Genomic DNA, 16,781 nt, shown 5'->3' with positions numbered 1-16,781 from the left:
AATGGAAGAGAGAATGGTAGAGAGAAAATGAGAGAAAAAGATGGTAACCAAAACATTAAGCACCCAAAAATGGTCTTCAAAACCCTTATTTATAGCCAAAATGAGATTATTAAAATAATCAATTTAAATTAAGTAAATTGATTAAATTAATAATAATATGGTAAATAGGGGTAAATTATAGGAGTGATGATGATTTTGGGTGAAAAATGTGTAGAAAAGTGGGTAAAAATGTGGTATTTTTAGACAAGGGGACAAATGGTACACTTGAGTTATTTATGGGCTCAAGAAAAATAAAGGGGCTGGTGGCAGGCACACGGTTGGAGAGTGTCTTTCGGATTGGGCCTTGGGCAGGCGCAGGTGGAGTTGGGCCCAAAATCTGGGCTGGCGTGGAGGAGGAAATGGCATCTGATCACAGCTGGCCGTGGAGGAGTTTGAGGACAGCTGGCGAAGCTTGAGGCAGCTGGAGCATTGATGTTGAGGCTGAACCGAGTGGGGTGCTGAAGGAGAGTTGCATGGGGGAGAAATGGAGGCTTCGGGCCTGGCGGGCCTGGACTGGGCCGAAGGTGGCAGTGGGCCTGGCGGGCCTGCTGAAGGATATGGCTGCCACAATTTGCTATTTTCTCTACATAAATGCCACTTTTGTTTTCTTTTCTCTTCTTTCTTTCAAGCATGCAATATAATTCCTACAAGATAAAAATAAATTAAATAACAATCAAATATTTTCAATTATAAATAAATCATATTAATTATTTGAAAATATTGATTATAACTTAATTTAATAAAGCATTTAAGTTCAAAAGAATTACATTTTTAACTTCTAACTTAACAATACAAATTTCATATAATTAAATTACAACATATTATAATAAAATATCTATAAAAACATATAAAAATCTATAAAACTACACTAAGACTAATAAATTAAAAATTACATAAAAACTTAATAAGTTAATTAAAAACTCAAGAACTAAGCAACAATTAGCATATAAAATATGGTAAAATAACTCTATTTTGTAGAGTTATCACACCCCCAAACTTAAAGTTTTGCTAGTCCTCAAGCAAAAGAAAAATTAAAATACACATATATATATATATATTTTTTTATTGGTGATATAAAAATGATTTTCTCAAAAATTGCACAATGAAAATAACTCTCAGAAATTATTATGAATAAAAGTTAAGCTTATGTAATTAATTAAATTGTCAATTTTGCTTTTAGAAAATAGGTTTTCATTAAAGTTATTTTTCACTTAAACTTATAGGAGATAAAAGTGTTTATGAAAAATGTAATTTTTGTTACAAGCAAAATTGACCCTATAATTAAAAACAAAGCTTAAAAATTATTCATATTTTTAAGAGATTTAATTTCAAACTCAATCAGAATTTTTATCATTGAAAATGAAAAATATCACCAATTTTTTTTTTTTTAAATATAAATTTATTTATTTTTTTTTGAAATTTTTTTTTTAAAAAAAAAAAAATTAACAAAACAACAACATATAAATAAATATATATATATTTTTAAACAAACATAAATAAAACACAATAAAACTCGATACCCCCAAACTTAATTTAAGCATTGTCATCAATGTGTTAAAATATAAATATAAATTAAAATTGACAAGAGTGTAAAGTTTAGAATGGCCGTACCTCGATATTGTGCATTGCGAAGAGAGAACAAGATACAACTAACAAAAATTAAATCACACATAAAACAACACAACACAAGTTATCAAGATCACATAGGAATCAAAGAGCATGGTAAACAGGGTCCTCAAGGAGTATCTCATCCACTTCATCAGATTTTAATTCTAAAAATGGTTTTAATTTTTGTCCATTAACTTTAAATATATCACCATTTTTAGGATTTTCAATTTCAATAGCTCCATGTGGAAAAACAATATGAACAATGTAAGGACCGGACCACCGAGAGCGTAACTTTCCCGGGAATAAATGCAAACGAGAGTTGTATAAAAGGACTTTCTGACCTGGATAAAAATCTTTTCTCAAAATATTTTTATCATGGTAAAATTTCATGCGATCCTTATACTTTTTTGAATAGTCATATGCATCATTCCTAATTTCGTCTAGTTCATTTAGTTGAAGTTTTCGTTTCTCACCTGCCTTGTCTAAAGAAAAATTTAACTGCTTAATTGCCCAAAAGGCTCTATGTTCTAACTCAACAGGTAAATGGCACGCCTTCCCATACACAAGTCTGTAGGGTGACATGCCAATGGGTGTTTTGTACGCGGTACGATACGCCCATAATGCATCAGTGAGTCGTAAGGACCAATCTTTCCTAGTTGGATTCACAGTTTTTTCTAAAATGTGCTTAACTTCCCTATTAGACACTTCAACTTGACCACTAGTTTGTGGGTGATATGGTGTTGAGACTTTATGTGTAATGCCATATTGTTTCATCAAATGTTCAAATGGCCTATTACAAATGTGTGTACCGTTATCACTAATGATAGCACGTGGTGAACCAAAACGGGAAAATATATTTTCTTTTAAAAACCGAAGCACAACTTTGTGGTCATTAGTGTGGCATGCAATAGCTTCAACCCATTTAGATACATAATCGACTCCAACAAGAATATAAAGATTACCAAAAGAGTTAGGAAATGGTCCCATAAAATCAATGCCCCAAACATCAAATATGTCAATAATAAGAATATGATTTAAAGGCATCATGTTTCTTTTAGTTAAACTTCCTAACTTTTGGCAACGTTCACAAGCTTTACAATAAACATATGTATCATGAAAGATAGTAGGCCAATAAAAACCACATTGTAAGACTTTAGCAGCTGTTTTCTTACCACTAAAATGTCCTCCACATGCATGATCATGACAGAAAGATATGATTTTAGATTGATCACAGTTTGGAATGCATCTTCTAATTATTTGATCAGGGCAGTATTTAAACAAGTAAGGATCATCCCAAATAAAGTTTTTCACCTCAGAATAAAATTTAGATTTATCATGCTTAGACCAATGAGATGGTATTTCTTTAGTGACCAAATAATTAACAATATCAGCATACCAAGGCAATGAAGAAATATGCATTAATTGTTCATCAGGAAAATTTTCGGTGATAGGAGTGGAATCATGTATAGTTTCAACAACTAGTCTAGATAAATGATCAGCAACAACATTTTCAGATCCTTTTTATCACGTATTTCTAAGTCGAATTCTTGTAAAAGCAAGATCCAACGGATTAAACGAGACTTAGCATCTTTTTTCGACAAGAGATATTTTAATGCAGCATGATTAGAATAAACAATAATTTTAGATCCTAACAAATACGATCTAAATTTCTCCAATGCAAAAACAACAGCAAGCAATTCTTTTTCGGTTGTGGAATAATTTAATTGACCATCATTTAAAGTTTTGCTAGCATAGTAAATTACATGAGGTATTTTTTCAAGTCTTTGTCCTAAGACAGCACCTATAGCATAATCAGAAGCATCACACATTATTTCAAAAGGTATTTTCCAATCAGGAGGTCGAATAATGGGTGCAGTAGTCAACAATTTTTTCAATTTTTCAAAGGCAACATGACAATTATTATCAAAGACAAAAGCATTTTCTTTTCCAAGTAAATGGCATAAAGGCCGAGAAATTTTGCTAAAGTCTTTTATAAATCTTCTATAAAAACCGGCATGGCCTAAAAATGATCTAATTTCTTTCACAGTTTTAGGTGGGGGAAGTTTTGAAATAAGATCAACTTTAGCTTTATCAACTTCTATTCCCTCAGAAGATATTATATGACCTAAAACAATTCCTTTTTTAACCATAAAATGACATTTTTCCCAATTAAGCACAAGGTTTTTCTCTTTGCAACGAATTAAAACAAGTGAAAGATGATGCAAACATTCATCAAAGAAAGAACCAAACACAGAAAAATCATCCATAAATACTTCAAGAAATCTTTCAACCATGTCAGAAAAAATCGAAATCATACACCTTTGAAAAGTCGCATGCGCATTACATAATCCAAAAGGCATGCGACGATAGGCAAAAGTCCCAAAAGGGCATGTAAAAGTAGTCTTTTCTTGATCTTCTGGGGCAATGGGGATTTGGTTATATCCCGAATACCCATCAAGAAAACAATAATATGCATGGCCAGCTAATCGTTCAAGCATTTGATCAATAAAAGGTAATGGAAAATGGTCTTTTCTAGTAACATTATTCAACTTTCTATAATCTATGCACACTCTCCACCCCGTTTGTACTCTAGTAGGGATTAATTCATTTTTCTCATTTTCAACAACTGTGATCCCAGACTTCTTAGGCACAACTTGAACTGGACTAACCCATTGACTATCAGAAATAGGGTAAATGATACCTACGTCTAACAATTTTATGACCTCTTCTCTAACTACTTCTTTCATATTTGGGTTTAATCTTCTTTGACATTCCCGAGAGGTTTTAGCATTCTCTTCTAGATGGATTCTATGCATACATATGGATGGGCTAATTCCTTTAATGTCTCCAATGGTCCAACCTATGGCTTCTTTATGTTTTCTAAGGACATCTAACAACTTATTTTCTTGTTCTTTATCTAAAGCAGATGCTATGATAACAGGTAAGGTTTCAGATTCTCCTAGAAAAGCATATTTTAAATTTTCTGGTAAAGGTTTAAGGTCTAACTTTGGAGACTCGGAGATTAATCGAACATGATCTAAGGGTGAAAAAGGTTCAACTTTGGTTTCATTTAAGGGTATAGGCTCTACCAAAGAATTCACATCATCATTAGAGTCAACAACATGCAAGTTTATACCAAAGTATTTTTCACAAAAATCAAGTAAGTCATTTCCATCATCTTCACAAATACTATCTATCATGTTAACTTCATGTATTTCCTCACACTCAACAGATTTAGCAACATTAAAAACATTCAATTCAACAGTCATATTTCCAAAAGATAATTTCAAAACACCATTACGACAATTTATGATTGCATTAGATGTCGCTAAGAATGGTCTACCTAAAATGATAGGAATTTGAGCATGCATATTTTCCACAGGTTGAGTATCAAGAACAATGAAGTCAACAGGAAAATAAAATTTATCAACTTTTATCAAAACATCCTCTATAATGCCTCTAGGAATTTTCACAGAACGATCGGCTAATTGAAGAGTTATAGAGGTAGGTTTTAGCTCACCAAGACCAAGTTGCTTATAAACAGAATAAGGCAATAAATTCACACTAGCACCCAAATCAAGTAAAGCTTTGTTAATAAAATGATCACCAATAATGCATGAAATTGTGGGACACCCAGGATCTTTATATTTAACAAGACTTTTATATTGGATAATGGAACTAGCTTGTTCAGTTAAAAACGCCTTTTTAGGAACATTAGTGTTTCTCTTAACAGTACAAAGATCCTTTAAAAATTTGGAGTAGGCAGGAATTTGTTTAATGGCATCTAAGAAAGGGATGTTGATACTAACTTGTTTAAAAACTTCTAAGATGTCATTATATTGGCCACCTTTTTTAATTGGAAGTAATCTTTATGGGAATGGGGCTTTTGGAATGAAAGGATGGATTGGAATTTCTTTGTTTGAAAAGTCATTGGCATTAGAACTAGAAGACTGACTATTTTCTTTTTCTTTTTCATTTTCAACCTCGGGTATGTAATCGGGTTTGACAATTTTCTTTCCAGACCTAAGAGTTGAGATTGATTTGATTTCTCCATTATGACTAGACTTTCCTATCTCATATTGACCTTTTGGATTAGGGATAGGTTGACTAGGGAATGTTCCTTTCTCTCTATCAGCTAAAGCAGTGGCGAGTTGTCCTACTTGTGTCTCGAGTTTGGTAATAGATTGAGATTGATTTTGTAGGATTTGTTGGGTGGATTGCATAAATTGTTGTAAAGTATCTTCTAAGGAAGGTTTTCTTTGTTGCGGATATGGTTGATTTTGTGGGGCATGAGCTTGGTTTTGTGTGTTGTATTGGTGCCCTTGATTCATTTGGGGTTGGTTTTGTCTCCATGAAAAGTTCGGATGGTTTCTCCAATTTGGATTGTAGGTGGACGAAAATAGGCTTTCATTTGGTTTCCCATAAGAATGAAGAGCATTGGCCTCCTCAGAAAAGGCTTCTTGGTAGGAAGGGCATGATTGGGCATTATGGCAAGGACTAGAACATATAGAACAAACATCTTTTCTAGGTTGAATTGGAGAGTTTATAGTTTGGCTTATGGCTAAAGCTTCTACTTTTCTCGCTAATTTGTCTAAGGACGTTCTTAAGTCTAATTCTTCTTTTACTTCATACCTTCCTCCTCTTTTTGGTGAATTAGTTGACCTAGACCTAGGATCAAAATAATTCCATTGTTGTGAATTGACAGATAAATCTTCAAGGGCATCCCACGCCTCTTGTCCTTGAAATTTTAAAAATTTTCCAGTATCCATAGATTGAATCATTTGACGATTAGAGGGAATCAAACCATCATAAAAATATTTTACAAGTCTCCATTTTTCAAAACCATGATGAGGACATTTTAATAATAAATCTTTAAATCTTTCCCAACATTCATAAAACTCTTCATTATCTTTTTGAAAAAACTCGGAGATTTCTCTCCTTAGACTATCAGTTTTAGACATAGGAAAAAATTTCAGTAAGAATTTATTATAAAGTTGATCCCATGTAGTTATAGACCCCGTGGGAAGGGAATTTAACCAGGCTTTTGATTTGTCTTTTAATGAAAAAGGGAACAATCTTAGTTTGACCGACTCATCAGAAAAATTTTGAAATTTAAATGTTGAGCAAATTTCTAAGAAATCTTTGACATGCATGTAAGGATCCTCTCTATCTAACCCATAAAAAGATGGCAATAATTGAATGATTGCGGGTTTAAGCTCAAAATGAGTAGCACAAGTAGTAGGTAAAACAATGCCTGAAGGAGCATTAGATGAAATAGGTGCAAAATATTCAAGCAAAGTTTTTTCAGGCACAACAGTTTCATCAACAATATTAGCAATAGGTTCCATGATGCTCAAATTTTTACTAACACTTTCAATTTCAAATAGAGATAAACGTCTTTTTACTAATCGTTTTTTCGAATTACGTTCCCAATGATGCATACAATTTTCACAAACAAGGCAACAATGATAATCTCAAACAAGCAATTTTTTGATGTGGAAGATCAGTTAAAACCGCAACCACAGAGCATACTTAGAATTTTTAGAGATTTCACAACAATAATTCTTATGGTTTACTTGTCTCCAGGCCTATTTGATTCCACTTACTCGCGCACTACTAACAACTCCCCGAGGTTAATTAGTAGAGGCGGATGGGAATTTTGGTCAAATTTCCTTTAAGCAAGAATTGCTTATGGTGAAAGGACAAGATTTAGGTTTCTCTTTTTTTTTTTTTCAAGTATTTTTCACAATATTACACTAAAATATTAAAGAAGACAAAGAAAAATAAGGCAAAAATTAAATAAGACTAAAATTTAGGCAAGAGTAGGGAGGCATAGCATGCCATCAACCATAACAAAATTAAGGTAAAAACTAGGAGGCACAAGTGCCATCAACTTAAACATAAGAAAGAGGACTAGGAGGCAAAAATTGCCATCAACTAGCTAGGAGGCAAAATTGCCATCAACTAGTAATTTGCGGAAATTAAATAAAATAAAAATTACAACAATATAAATAAAGAAAATTACAACAAATGTTAGGAGGCACAAGTGCCGTCAACTAACAAAGATATAAAAGAAATGAAATTACAACAAAATTATAACAAAACTAGGAGGCACAAGTGCCGTCACTAAAAAAAAACAATAAATATAGAAATATAAGTATATTTTTTTTATGGGTGGTTGAACCGTCCCAAATTTCTTTTTATCTTTTTTTTTTTTTAGTTTTTTATGTTGGAACCTTTTCTTTTGAATTATTAAAAAATTGATACATTTGTGTGTGATATGGGAAAAATCTCACATGGATTTGGAACACTTTTCATGGAGTGTATATATATTGCAAGTGCAATGACTTGGGGTGTGCCCCAAGGGGTACCCAGTTTTGTGCGAATGGGTGAGGACTCACACACTTGACCACCACACACGCGCGCGCGCCGCCGTCCGTCCGACCGAGCCGAGCTGGCTGGCGGGTGGGTGGTGTGGTGTCATATTAACGTTTTATTTTTTTTTTAAAACAAAGGTATCTAAACGTTTATATCATCTTATTAATTAAATTGATTTTAAAAACATTCTTTTTAATAATACCAAAAACGGTTTTATTTTTATTAATTGAATATAAACGTTTTTTAGCCGTTTTGCTCCTCTGATTTATTAAAGAAAAAAAACGTTTATGACCGTTTTGGGGATTTCTCTGTGTATAAATAAGATAGAACCATTTTGGAAAATATAAAACAGAAACACAGAGTTCTTGGTTCTACGAAATTTCTCAGAGAGCAATATTATAAAGGGTGTACAAGAACGATCCTCTCGGTGCAGGGAGGATTCGTACATAGGCTGTTTTATCCTGGGGACGGCGTGGTTGATAGACTGCCGTGCACACTTGGGGCAGAGCCGCGAAACGTCTTAAAGAGAGCGACTTTGTCCGCGACTCAGCCAGAAAAATTTGTTCGGTAAATTCGTTCCATTTTATTTTTCTATTGTGGAATATCAATTTTAAGACGTTTTCTGTTCTGCTATGGCTGCGACCGATGAATTTTCTGGTTCTACCTCTGTTGATATTAACAAACCATTTCGCTTTGAGGGTTTACACTTTAAGCGTTGGAAACAGAAGATGCTTTTTTATCTGACCATGAAGAAGGTGGCGTTTGTGCTCACTGCTCTGAAGCCGGTTGTCCCTGAAGCCTCGACCGACAAGGACAATCAGACTGAACGTGAGAAGCAACAGAAGGACTTGGACTCATGGGTGGAAAACGATTTCCTATGTAAGAATTTTATTCTTAACGGTTTATCTGATGATCTATATGACTATTATAACTCAGACAAGTCAGCAAAGGAGATTTGGGAGGCGCTGCAAAAGAAATACGATACAGAGGAGGCGGGGACAAAAAAATACGCTGTTAGTCGCTACCTGAAGTATCAGATGGTTGATGACAAATCTGTGGAGGCCCAATCTCACGAAATTCAGAAAATTGCTCATGAGATTATCTCGGAAGGTATGGCCCTTGATGAACAGTTTCAAGTTGCTGTTTTAATTGACAAATTACCTCCTTCCTGGAAGGACTTTAAAAATGTTCTCAGGCATAAGACTAAGGAATTTTCCTTAGAGAGTTTGATCACCCGCCTTCGAATCGAGGAGGAAGCAAGGAAACAAGACCAGAAAGAAGAGGTGCTTGTTGTCTCTAACAACATCCCTAAGAAGCCCACACCTGCGGTTCTGAAGCCAAATGGCAAAACCTTTAAGAATCAGAACCGCAACTCGAATTCAAATACCAACCGCAACGCGAATTCAAATCCCAACCGCAACAACCAGCACAATCCTCGAAACAACAATCAGAATTGGAACCATAACAGGAACCAACATGGAAGGCAGCAGCCTCCACCTAAACAGAATGACTCTGGACAATTCCTTTGTTACGTTTGTAACAAGCCAGGTCATATGGCACGTAAGTGTAGGAACAAGCCAAGCACTGCTCCGCAGGCTAACTTGACTGAAGAAGCTTTTATAGCTATGATTTCCGAGATCAACCTTATTGGTGGATCAAATGGGTGGTGGGTAGACACTGGCGCTTCTCGCCATGTCTGCTATGACCGTGCTATGTTTAAAACATACACTGCTGCTGATGATAAGAAAGTGCTGTTGGGAGATTCCCACACCACTATTGTTGCTGGGATGGGAAATGTGGAGCTTAAGTTTACCTCAGGAAAGACTTTATTACTGAAAGATGTAATGCATACTCCTGAGATGAGAAAGAATCTGGTTTCTGGTTTTCTGCTTAATAAGGCTGGGTTTACTCAAACTATTGGGGCTGATTTGTACACCATCACTAAGAATGGTATTTTTGTTGGGAAGGGTTATGCTACTGATGGTATGTTTAAGTTAAATGTTGAATCCAATAAAGTTTCTCCTTCTGCTTATATGTTGTGTGATTTTAATGGTTGGCATGCTAGACTTTGTCATGTGAATAAGCGTATTATTAAGAACATGAGTAACATAGGACTGATTCCTAAAGTGTCAGAAAATGATTTTGAAAAATGTGATTTTTGTAGTCAAGCAAAAATAACTAAGACTCCTCATAAGTCTGTTACTAGAGAATCTGAGCCACTAGATTTAATTCATTCAGATATTTGTGAACTTGACGGAATGTTAACTAGGAATGGTAAACGTTATTTTATCACTTTTATTGATGATTGTTCTGACTTTACTTATGTGTACTTGATGAAAAATAAAAGTGATGCACTTGACATGTTCAAATTATTTGTGACTGAAATTGAGAATCAATTCAATAAGAAAATTAAAAGGTTTCGTAGTGATAGAGGAACTGAATATGATTCAAACATGTTTGTTGAGTTTTATAATTCACATGGCATTGTACACGAAACCACTGCACCATATTCACCTGAAATGAACGGTAAAGCTGAAAGGAAGAATCGAACTTTTACTGAATCTGTTGTGGCTATTTTATTGAATTCTGGTGCTGCATCTCATTGGTGGGGTGAAATTCTTTTGACTGTTTGTTATGTGCTGAATAGAGTTCCTAAGTCTAAAAGTAAAGTTTCACCTTATGAGATCTTGAAAAATAGGCAACCTAACCTGTCTTATTTTAGAACTTGGGGTTGTCTGGCTTATGTTCGTATTCCTGATCCTAAGAGAATTAAACTAGCAAGTAAAGCCTATGAATGTGTATTTATCGGATATGCAATGAATAGTAAAGCATATAGGTTCTATGATCTAAATGCGCATGTTATTGTGGAATCAAATGATGCTGATTTTTATGAACATAGATTCCCTTTTAAATTGAGAAATAGTGGGGGCGCATCTACTAGCAACATTCCTGTGATTAGGAATAATGAACATATTGAGGATAGAGAATCAGAACCTAGGAGAGGTAAAAGAACTAGAGTTGCTAAAGATTATGGTTCTGATTTCTGTGTCTATACATTAGAGGAGGATCCTGCTAACCTCCAAGAAGCCTTGTGCTCTCTAGATGCTGACCTCTGGCAAGAAGCAATAAATGATGAGATGGAGTCTCTTGAGTCTAACAAAACGTGGCACTTAGTTGATTTACCTCCTGGTTGTAAGCCTATAGGTTGTAAGTGGATTTTGAAAAAGAAATTGAAACCCGATGGTACTGTTGAAAAATACAAGGCTCGTTTGGTAGCCAAGGGTTTTAGGCAGAGAGAAAACATAGATTTCTTTGACACCTTTTCACCTGTTACGAGGATAACATCCATTAGAGTTTTGATTTCCCTAGCTGCAATACACAATCTAGTTGTACACCAAATGGATGTTAAGACTGCTTTTTTGAATGGTGAATTAGAAGAAGAAATCTATATGGATCAACCGGAAGGGTTTGTGATCCATGGCCAGGAACATAAGGTTTGCAAGTTAGATAAATCTCTGTATGGTCTTAAGCAGGCACCTAAGCAATGGCATGAGAAATTTGACAATTTAGTTATCTCACATGGATTTAAAGTGAATGAAAGTGACAAATGCATTTATTATAAATCTGATAATGACATTTGCACTATTGTATGTCTATATGTGGATGACTTGCTCATATTTGGTTCGAATATCCATGCTGTTAATGTTGTGAAATCTCTGTTGTGTGCTAACTTTGATATGAAGGACCTCGGAGAAGCGAATGTAATCCTTGGTATTAAGATTACTAGGTCCGAAAAGGGAATTTCTCTGGATCAATCTCACTATATTGAGAAGATTCTAAAGAAATATAATTACTTTGATTGTAAACCTGCTTGCACACCTTATGATCCAAGTGTAAAGTTATTTAAGAACACTGGTGACGGTGTAAGACAATCTGACTATGCGAGCATCATTGGCAGTCTTCGATATGCCACTGATTGTACGAGACCCGACATTGCCTATGTCGTGGGATTATTGTGCAGGTTTACTAGCAGACCTAGTATAGAGCATTGGCATGCTATTGAAAGGGTCATGAGATACCTAAAGAGAACCATGAACCTTGGATTACATTATCAGAAATTTCCAGCTGTTCTCGAAGGTTATAGTGATGCAGACTGGAACTCTCTGTCTGATGACTCCAAAGCAACAAGTGGCTATATCTTTAGTATAGCTGGTGGAGCTGTTTCTTGGAAATCAAAGAAACAGACTATTTTGGCACAGTCCACCATGGAGTCAGAAATGATAGCACTAGCTACAGCTAGTGAAGAAGCAGGTTGGCTGAGAAGCCTGCTAGCTGAGATCCCTTTATGGGAAAAACCGATACCAACTGTGTTGATCCACTGCGATAGTACCGCGGCTATTGCAAAAATTCAGAACCGTTATTACAATGGTAAGAGACAACAGATACGTCGTAAGCATAGTACTGTTAGAGAGTTTCTCTCAACAGGAGCTATTAGAGTGGATCATGTACGCACTGATGATAACCTAGCAGATCCTTTGACGAAAGGATTAGCTAGAGAGAAAGTCCATAAAACATCGAAGGGAATGGGACTATTGCCCTTAGAATGATGAATCACTCATGATGGTAACCCAACCTAAAGACTGGAGATCCCAAGAACTAGGTTCAATGGGTAATAACAAGTTGTGAAGTGATATGAGTTGAATCATGCTATTTCCATTAAAGCAAATAGAAGCATGAATTCCTGAAGCGATGAGAGGATGAGTTAATAGAAACTCTTAATGAGATCTATACTCTATGTGGAGTGGAGTACCGAGCTACAGGAGTACTCTTGATAGACTCACCTACGTGAATGTGGAAGTGGGGCCGCTTCCTATGGAATTTGGGCAAAATTTCTAGAGCATTCTCTATACTGGGATAGACGTGCATGGCCATTAACGCACGGGCTGTTTTGATTACACCCTTGAAAGGTTGGTGCGTGGTACGATGTTAGAAATAGAGTTCAAGACTACGTGTCACTCTAGTATAATCTAAATCGTATTCACTACGCAAATGTTCAAATCGAAAGATACATTTGTTTATGCACAATCTTATAGATTCTGAAATTTCTCAAGAAAATATTTTTAAAAATTCAAGTGGGGGATTGTTGGAACCTTTTCTTTTGAATTATTAAAAAATTGATACATTTGTGTGTGATATGGGAAAAATCCCACATGGATTTGGAACACTTTTCATGGAGTGTATATATATTGCAAGTGCAATGACTTGGGGTGTGCCCCAAGGGGTACCCAGTTTTGTGCGAATGGGTGAGGACTCACACACTTGACCACCACACGCGCGCGCGCGCCGCCGTCCGTCCGACCGAGCCGAGCTGGCTGGCGGGTGGGTGGTGTGGTGTCATATTAACGTTTTATTTTTTTTTTAAAACAAAGGTATCTAAACGTTTATATCATCTTATTAATTAAATTGATTTTAAAAACATTCTTTTTAATAATACCAAAAACGGTTTTATTTTTATTAATTGAATATAAACGTTTTTTAGCCGTTTTAATCCTCTGATTTATTAAAGAAAAAAAACGTTTATGACCGTTTTGAGGATTTCTCTGTGTATAAATAAGATAGAACCATTTTGGAAAATATAAAACAGAAACACAGAGTTCTTGGTTCTACGAAATTTCTCAGAGAGCAATATTATAAAGGGTGTACAAGAACGATCCTCTCGGTGCAGGGAGGATTCGTACATAGGCTGTTTTATCCTGGGGACGGCGTGGTTGATAGACTGCCGTGCACACTTAGGGCAGAGCCGCGAAACGTCTTAAAGAGAGCGACTTTGTCCGCGACTCAGCCAGAAAAATTTGTTCGGTAAATTCGTTCCATTTTATTTTTCTATTGTGGAATATCATTTTATAGATATATATTTTTTTTAGCTTTTTTTTTTTTTTTAAGTGCAAAAATTAAAATAACTAGTAGAAGAATTTACTAACCTTGAGATAATTTTCGTTTCTTTTTTTCTTGCAACTCCCCGGCAACGACGCCAAAAACTTGATTGACCCAAAACGGGTATGTTTAAAAATTTATATATCGCAAGCGCACGAATCGTCCATATAGAATAGTGATCGTAAGCAAGGATGTCGAACCCAAAGGAGTTGTCTAAAATCGAAAATGAAACTATTTTAAATCAAAAGTAATAAATTCTAACCTAGTTCCAAAGATTGATAAGTTTTAATATTATGAACATAAAATAAAAGATTGAAAAATAAAGCTATTTAAGATAATGAAAATAAACCAATAATGAGTTGAAAATAAGTGTTAAAAGAAAAGATTATTAAGATACTAGAATCCACAAAATGTAAGTTTAATAATATTTATTAGTATATTGATTCCCAAGTGTTAGTGATAGTTAAAATAATTTAAACTATCCTTTTTCAAAAAGATTTATAATTTCAAACACAAATTTCTTATAAAAAGATAGGATTTTTCTTCACTTTTCAAAATTATAATTTCAAAGCATTTAGTGTAAATCAATCTAATGAAATAACAAATAAATCAATTAACATTATTTATAAGGCAAAACATAATATTTTTGTTCTAAGCATGGATGTGTACAATTTAATGACACATCTTACACAAAGAATATTATGTTTATGCACTAATGAAGAACAAAGTGTAAATATGTTCTAACAATCTAAAATACAAGATATTTAAGATGAAAGAAATATATGAAGAAGAAAAATCCATAGACTTTGTTGCATTACAAGGGAAATCAACATACAACATAAATATTACCTAGTTACAAGTTGCTTCATCATGATCTTAATAATCTTATGAAAAAGATTAGAAGCACATAACTAGAGTAGAAATTACAAAATAAATGACATACATACTTGCAAAATGCTCTTGAAAAACCCAAATGGAAGAGAGAATGGTAGAGAGAAAATGAGAGAAAAAGATGGTAACCAAAACATTAAGCACCCAAAAATGGTCTTCAAAACCCTTATTTATAGCCAAAATGAGATTATTAAAATAATCAATTTAAATTAAGTAAATTGATTAAATTAATAATAATATGGTAAATAGGGGTAAATTATAGGAGTGATGATGATTTTGGGTGAAAAATGTGTAGAAAAGTGGGTAAAAATGTAGTATTTTTAGACAATGGGACAAATGGTACACTTGAGTTATTTATGGGCTCAAGAAAAATAAAGGGGCTGGTGGCAAGCACACGGTTGGAGAGTGTCTTTTGGATTGGGCCTTGGGCAGGCGCAGGTGGAGTTGGGCCCAAAATCTGGGCTGGCGTGGAGGAGGAAATGGCATCTGATCACAGCTGGCCGTGGAGGAGTTTGAGGACAGCTGGCGAAGCTTGAGGCAGCTGAAGCATTGATGTTGAGGCTGAACCGAGTGGGGTGCTGAAGGAGAGTTGCATGGGGGAGAAATGGAGGCTTCGGGCCTGGACTGGGCCGAAGGTGGCAGTGGGCCTGGCGGGCCTGCTGAAGGATATGGCTGCCACAATTTGCTATTTTCTCTACATAAATGTCACTTTTGTTTTCTTTTCTCTTCTTTCTTTCAAGCATGCAATATAATTCCTACAAGATAAAAATAAATTAAATAACAATCAAATATTTTCAATTATAAATAAATCATATTAATTATTTGAAAATATTGATTATAACTTAATTTAATAAAGCATTTAAGTTCAAAAGAATTACATTTTTAACTTCTAACTTAACAATACAAATTTCATATAATTAAATTACAACATATTATAATATAATATCTATAAAAACATATAAAAATCTATAAAACTACACTAAGACTAATAAATTAAAAATTACATAAAAACTTAATAAGTTAATTAAAAACTCAAGAACTAAGCAACAATTAGCATATAAAATATGGTAAAATAACTCTATTTTGTAGAGTTATCATTAGCGTTTGGTAGCCTATCATGAACGAACATAAATAAGCTAACAAGGATTCACGATCAGGTATCTCTGTTTGCATACTACAAGTTTTATTATGCGAACAAGGATATAAAGGTGAAAGAAGCGATCAAGCTTCTTTTCTTAGCACGTGGTAGTTTGCTTTGTGAGAACAAGATTGTTATAAGTTCTATTCATCTTTTCTCTGAAGGAAATAACGACCACGTTGGCAACTCTAGTCATTGATACTCTTTGATAAGTTACCATGCCCAAAAACGGGTATAACATAATTTTTTTCAAAAATATAGTTTTTAATTTATACCATTCTATATTTTTTTTAAAAATAAAAAATAAAGTTTGGTGTTGATTTAGTTTAGCAACCTAAAACATCAAACACAAAATCTTTTTTTTTTTATGCAAACACAAAATTAAACAATCAAAAAATCAACCTAACAAACCAAAATAAATAACAAAAGCAACTTAATCAAAGAGTAATAAAATTAACCTAATCAATCCTATAGACAAATAACAACAAACAAAACATTAAGAAATAAACTAAATCAACCACTATACATACTCCCACCACAGTTTCTTCTTTCGACTCTATCCATCTACTATGAAAATCAGCATATGTTGCAAAGAGAGATTGGTCTCTTCCAATCAATAATTCACAATGTTGTATTATTGCTTATCAATATTTCAAAAAAAAAAAAAAAAGGTTATGTTGACAAAATCACGTGGCCCAAGCCATACTATTAAAAAAATTACAATCCTCACTTGTCATACAGAATTGCCTTCTTTAAACGATGAATATATTGATCCGTACAAGTGACTTGAGAA

At 34.2% G+C, this 16,781-nt stretch overlaps 1 non-coding gene across 1 annotated transcript; it reads left to right on the top strand.

Moving 5' to 3' along the window:
* Nucleotides 1-6,486: 6,486 nt before the first annotated feature.
* LOC133802722 (small nucleolar RNA R71) lies at nucleotides 6,487-6,593 on the top strand. Its single transcript, XR_009877467.1, has one exon. It is a non-coding gene; the product is annotated as a small nucleolar RNA R71 (small nucleolar RNA).
* Nucleotides 6,594-16,781: the final 10,188 nt, after the last annotated feature.

This window comes from Humulus lupulus, chromosome 9 (genome assembly GCF_963169125.1).
Source record: "Humulus lupulus chromosome 9, drHumLupu1.1, whole genome shotgun sequence".
Classification (NCBI taxonomy): domain Eukaryota; kingdom Viridiplantae; phylum Streptophyta; class Magnoliopsida; order Rosales; family Cannabaceae; genus Humulus; species Humulus lupulus.
The sequence above is the reverse complement of the archived record's forward strand: the minus strand, read 5'-3'. Positions and strand labels throughout refer to the sequence as shown.